This window comes from Mastigoproctus giganteus, chromosome 7 (assembly GCF_048544385.1).
Source record: "Mastigoproctus giganteus isolate SK-2022 chromosome 7, ASM4854438v1, whole genome shotgun sequence".
In the NCBI taxonomy this organism is placed as follows: domain Eukaryota; kingdom Metazoa; phylum Arthropoda; class Arachnida; order Uropygi; family Thelyphonidae; genus Mastigoproctus; species Mastigoproctus giganteus.
This window is the reverse complement of record NC_143581.1, coordinates 226,863,449-226,869,448: the sequence shown is the minus strand read 5'-3', so window position 1 is coordinate 226,869,448 and position 6,000 is coordinate 226,863,449.

The window sequence follows — 6,000 nt, the reverse complement described above, 5'->3', positions numbered from 1 at the left end:
AGCTCACAGCATAGCACAGCACAGCACAGCACAGCACAGTACAGTACAGCACAGGACAGTTTTCATCAGTTATTCCTTTTTTGTCCATCTCAATTACGCACCGCCCCCTTCTTCTAGCTTTTAACCAATCTTTTCCTTTATATTCACTTTCATTATCTCCTATTCGTGCATTTTAACTTTTCTTCAGCTGTACCTTCAGAGCTCATTTTAATAAATTTGCAAAATTTCCCAGGCTGCCACTGCTTTGAAGTTCGCCTTCACTTTGTTAGTGCTTTTAACAGATTTGTTTACACTCTCTTCTAACCTGCGATCGCCGACAGTCAAACGCCAAGGTGATTGCTAACCCAAGCAAAATACTACCTGACCGATGTCACCAGGTGTCCCCGGATCAAAAGGAATGTCCGACAATGTTCAGTCTACAGCCCTTTGTTCTTTACCATGGTGCGAAGTGAAATGTACCTCTAATTGCTAACAGCTTACCGCCCCCTTCTCTAATTCAACCTTGTCTAATTTTTAATCCTTGTGAGTGACCCAGAATAATATTTGTGACCAGTAATGTTTACTGTCCTATTTTGCTATTTCCTAAACTTTAATTTAAATAAATCTCACTCATTTCTAATATATTAACATGTAAGATTTTTCATCTTACATACGACCAGCCCTCCGAAAAAAAATTTATACCTGTGTAAATTTTTTCTCTTCCCTTACACTTTCCAAATTTAACCACTGTACATCTATTTACAAATCCCTATTATTTTTATATACACACCTCCCTCTATCTCGCTTAGTGTCTCAATTTGTAAGAAAATTTCATTTATTCAATTAGACACCTTTACTGCAATCAGGTTAACAGTAAAGGTGTCTAATTGAATAAATGAAATTTTCTTACAAATTGAGACACGAACTCTGAAGGTTTTTGTGAGCCAGTTCATTGGCTGGTAGTTGTTGGTGTATTATATAGACTGTTCAGAAGAAGAGTTGGAAGAATCTATGTGAAGTGAATACCACGACCTATCCAAGTCCCTGTAAAGAACACGAAGAGACACCATTGCATAATGAATAATAATGTGTATTAGAATAGGATATCTGATGATAAAACATTGGAGTTTGAACAAGATATTTACACATATAAAGGTTAATGAAATAACAAGTCACTATTATTAGTTTCTGTATGATATGTTAATAAACATTGTTTTATTTTACATTCATGTGTTGGAGTCTGTCATTCCGAAACTCAGCCAATCCTGTGGAGAAATACTTAAAATAATTAAGGTCCCCTTCGAGTCAGGTAATCTTCTGAGAACAAACAAGTCAGATGCTAAAGTGGGAGGATTGGACTACGGGGATATACATTAATACAAAAGGAAAAGATACAAAAAAAAAAAACCCCATAAGTAATAAACGTTACCCCGCCCCCCACAATTGGCGAGCCAGCCAGGATTAATTTCCATCATCGGAAGGCTGTGTTCAGGACGACAAAGCAATTTTAGTACAGTTGCTGAAACTGACAAAAATTCAGCTGGCGAGCCAGAAATTTAACAGTGGAATTTTGAGTAATTATTAAGTAAGCTAGTGTGGATTAAAAGAGGATTCCCGAATAGGGCGAAATTTATTTATAGAGGGTGCAATTTGTAATGACTACAATCCAGTATATGATTAGCATTGATTGTTTAATTGAGGTTGATTAAATTTGAAGGTTTAAGTGAAGTGAAGTATTATTAATTGATTAATGGTAGTTGATTATTATTGATTAATAAATTGTAATTGATTATTGGTGATTGCTTGCTTAATAAGTATTGAGTGATTAATATGTTAATAAGTATTGAGTAATTAATTGAATATTGAGGATTGCTTAATTGTGGTTAATAAGTACTGAGGGATAAATTGTAGTTGATTATTGACGATTGCATAATGGTGGTTGATTACTGTTGATTGAAAAAAAATGGGGTTGAATTAGCATTGATCATTTAATGAAGCTGATGAGTATGGATTGTTTAATTGGTTAGTCATAGTAGATTATTGTTTAATTGGAATAATCGATAAGATTATATTTTTTGGAGGGTATATATTGTAACAATGCTATTAAGATCTCAGATGGCTACTAGTGAGAATAGAAACGAAAGGGAGGAATCCCTAGGGGCAAACTCCAGCATAGGAAATAGTTTAAACGGGTCCATAAAGCTAAGTAAGTATTTAAAAAACTTTAAAGGGGAACCATCAGAAAAAGTAGAAAAATTCTTAAAAAAATTACAAATAATCAAGGAAAACGAGGGACTGTCGGATTTAGAAATTGTTAGTATAGCTGAATACAAATTAGATGGTGTAGCACAAAAAAATTTCAGGAAGCCACACAGATGTTAGAAATAGAAACCCTAGATCAGTTTATCGAAGTGATGAGGAAACTATTCTCAACTAGAAATACCTTTTTGGAAGGGATTAAACTATTAAACAATTGCGTACAGACAAGTCGCGAAAGCGTAGATGACTACTATAAAAGGTTTATGGAGGTAAAAATATCCACCGAAATATCTGAAGGTGAACGGGATGCGTTCGACAAAATCTTAATGGGACAGTTTTTGGAAGGTGTTTCAACTAAGTACCGTAAAGAAATATTACGCAAGAATCCAAAATCCTTAACACAAGCATTAGAACTTGCGAAAATAGAAGAAAAATTAGACGACCTTTACCGCGGGGACACTAGAAGAGATATGAATACATTAATAATAGAAAGAGACACCTTTACTGCAATCAAAATTGTGGGGGGGCGGGGTAACGTTTATTACTTATGGGGTTTTTTTTTTTTGTATCTTTTCCTTTTGTATTAATGTATATCCCCGTAGTCCAATCCTCCCACTTTAGCATCTGACTTGTTTGTTCTCAGCAGATTACCTGACTCGAAGGGGACCTTAATTATTTTAAGTATTTCTCCACAGGATTGGCTGAGTTTCGGAATGACAGACTCCAACACATGAATGTAAAATAAAACAATGTTTATTAACATATCATACAGAAACTAATAATAGTGACTTGTTATTTCATTAACCTTTATATGTGTAAATATCTTGTTCAAACTCCAATGTTTTATCATCAGATATCCTATTCTAATACACATTATTATTCATTATGCAATGGTGTCTCTTCGTGTTCTTTACAGGGACTTGGATAGGTCGTGGTATTCACTTCACATAGATTCTTCCAACTCTTCTTCTGAACAGTCTATATAATACACCAACAACTACCAGCCAATGAACTGGCTCACAAAAACCTTCAGAGTTCGTGTCTCAATTTGTAAGAAAATTTCATTTATTCAATTAGACACCTTTACTGCAATCAGGTTAACAGGAAATATTAATCAATTCAATTTAACATTACCCTTCAGGACCGTTAATCCTCTATACCTTTATATATATCACTTTTAATTAGCCCCTACTCAAATCAGAAATACTCTCCACAAATCAACTCATTATAAATCAAAATTCCAACCTTTAACTTCATATATAATATAAAAACCTTTCCCAACTTTAAACAATTCTCAGTTATCTATTAAACCCTCTCCTTCCATCAAGCATTTATATGAGGGGCTTCATTTCAAATTTAGGCTACGTCTGTTTTAAATACATTACACCTTTATACATATATTCATTGCTTAAATCTCCCTCCTTAACTATATATATACTTATTTCTCCTAAAGTCCTCTCCTTAATAAATTAGGTACACCTATTTCGGTAAACTCTATAGCACTTACATGTTTGGCCTGGAACTTTCCTCTCTGCTCGGCTTCCTTTCATATCGGTCATTCAGGTACTGGAATGCGGGGGCGCTCTTTTGGGGATCTCGGTGATTTATGGTGTCTCCCTAACGGATACTGCGTGGCTGGAATCAATCAGGGTCGTATATTCTTTACCGGTCAGCATTTCGTCTTCCGTGGATAGAGTTGTCTAGTAGGTCAATGGTTCGACCACTCATTAGACTGGCTTTGCCTATATAATTTTCAGGATGTGATTCTTCCTTGCTACGGCTTCCATGCTTACAGGTGAACATTCCTACGGGCTGTCGGGATACGCAGAATTTCTATCGTTGCTTCCATCTACCTCAGGGCTGCAGCTATCACCCAAATTAGACTACTGCTCTGCTTTGTATCGTTCTCCAACTCATTCAAATCATTCTCCAGACCGCTCCGAGAACTTCTTCCGACTCCTCCGAAAACTTCTTCCGAATGCCCCGAAACTTCTTCCGAATGCCACGAAAGCTTCTCCCTGAATGCCACGAAAACTTCTTCCTAATCTCCCTCTCAAAATTCCCTCCACTTTCTTCCTGGCCAATAGGAGATCTGCGCATCCCTTTTCCTGTGCTCTCATTTGTCTCCTCTCATCTTCCGTGGGCGGGTCTTCTTCCCAACTTCCGTGGCCTAGAATATACGAGAACCATCTAGAACGAGAGGCGGAAGTTCAGGTTAACTGAGAAACGTCACAGCTCTTCCCGTGACCTCACGCGCGCACACCTGGTGACGTCGCCCACCTCTACTAGCGTCTCACCGTGAAATCTTTAAGAGGGTCAGCTTAAGCACTCTTGGCCCTTACTATGGTGCATCTGCCTCTGTCTTAATGGGGATTTGTCACGGTTATTTACTTTTACTGACTCGTCAAAGAATTTCCATACAAACAAACTACAACTAAACAGGGAGTGACTGGAAGGTATTTTTGAATTCCAGAGCTTCTTAACCCATGTTGTTTTTATCAGAAAACCACTATTCGTATCACAGTTAAATTCACATAATATTTAACAAATTTTATTAATTAATGTAAGGACGGGTCCTTACAACACCTTACACCTTACACCAATCACAACTAACGGCTTAACCCTCAATGTTACCAATGATTGGAAGTAGGAGCAAAAAAGAATTGATGCACACCGAACTCACATTTGGCAGACAAGGTGGAATGATACCAACAAAGGAGCAATAACACACCAATTTCTTCCCCTAGTACCAAAAATGTACCCAAAAGCACCAACATGGATCTACCCTGGCCTCAACACTACCTACTTATTAAAAGGCCATGGCCCGTTCAAAGATAAACTAAACACAATGGGCATAACAGAAGACAGGAATTGTCCATGTGGAGAACCAGAGACTTGGAGTCACGTCATGCATGACTGCGACAACTATGAAGATATAAGAGTAAGTCTTATTGTAAGAGTTCAGTATAACCCAATTCGTCAAGAGTCCCGACTATTGGACACTCAGGAAGAGTACATAGCACTAACTAACTTCGCAATACAATTATTCGCGAGAAGGAAAACAATTATCGCAATGCAACCTGATCCTCGGGAGGACAATAAAACAAAATAGAAATATCACAAACCAAATGTCATGGACGAACTAAAAATAAAGGAGAGACACAGAAGAGTCAAAGCAAGAGCAAAAGAATAAAATCTCAGCATGAAGAAATAGACACGCCATTTGAGCCTCAAGAGACCATTGCAGGGCTACTTCTCCTGGGAGAGACGAAAGCAAGAATCCTGCGGGCCGACCACCTCGGACCTGATACAAACGCGCCACAACGATGAAGTTCCTGAAAATGATAAAAACTGGAATGACATCAGAACTAGAGTGCCATCTGGCTATCAGATCTCGCACCTGCGAGATCTCTTTAAAACCCTAATCCCTAGTGGGGGAAGAGACACACGCTCTCTTCCCCCTTGCCAACCCTATTTCCCTATGGTGAGGTATGGGCATGCCCACTGAAAAACGGGGGGTCACCTTCCCTATCGACCCCTGTGCTTCCTATTTCACCCCCAAGCCTTTTGTCTCCCCACCCAAATCTGTCATCTCACACAGCGATTAGCCCTACATCAAAATTCTTAGCCACACCAAAATTCTTGCCCGACCCAATTAGGCTTTATCAAATCCTTCAGCGTAAACCCCCAAACAGTGCCCCTAAAACAAAACCCCAAACAGTGCTCCTAAAGCAAAAACCCAAATTCGAAATAAAACATCCT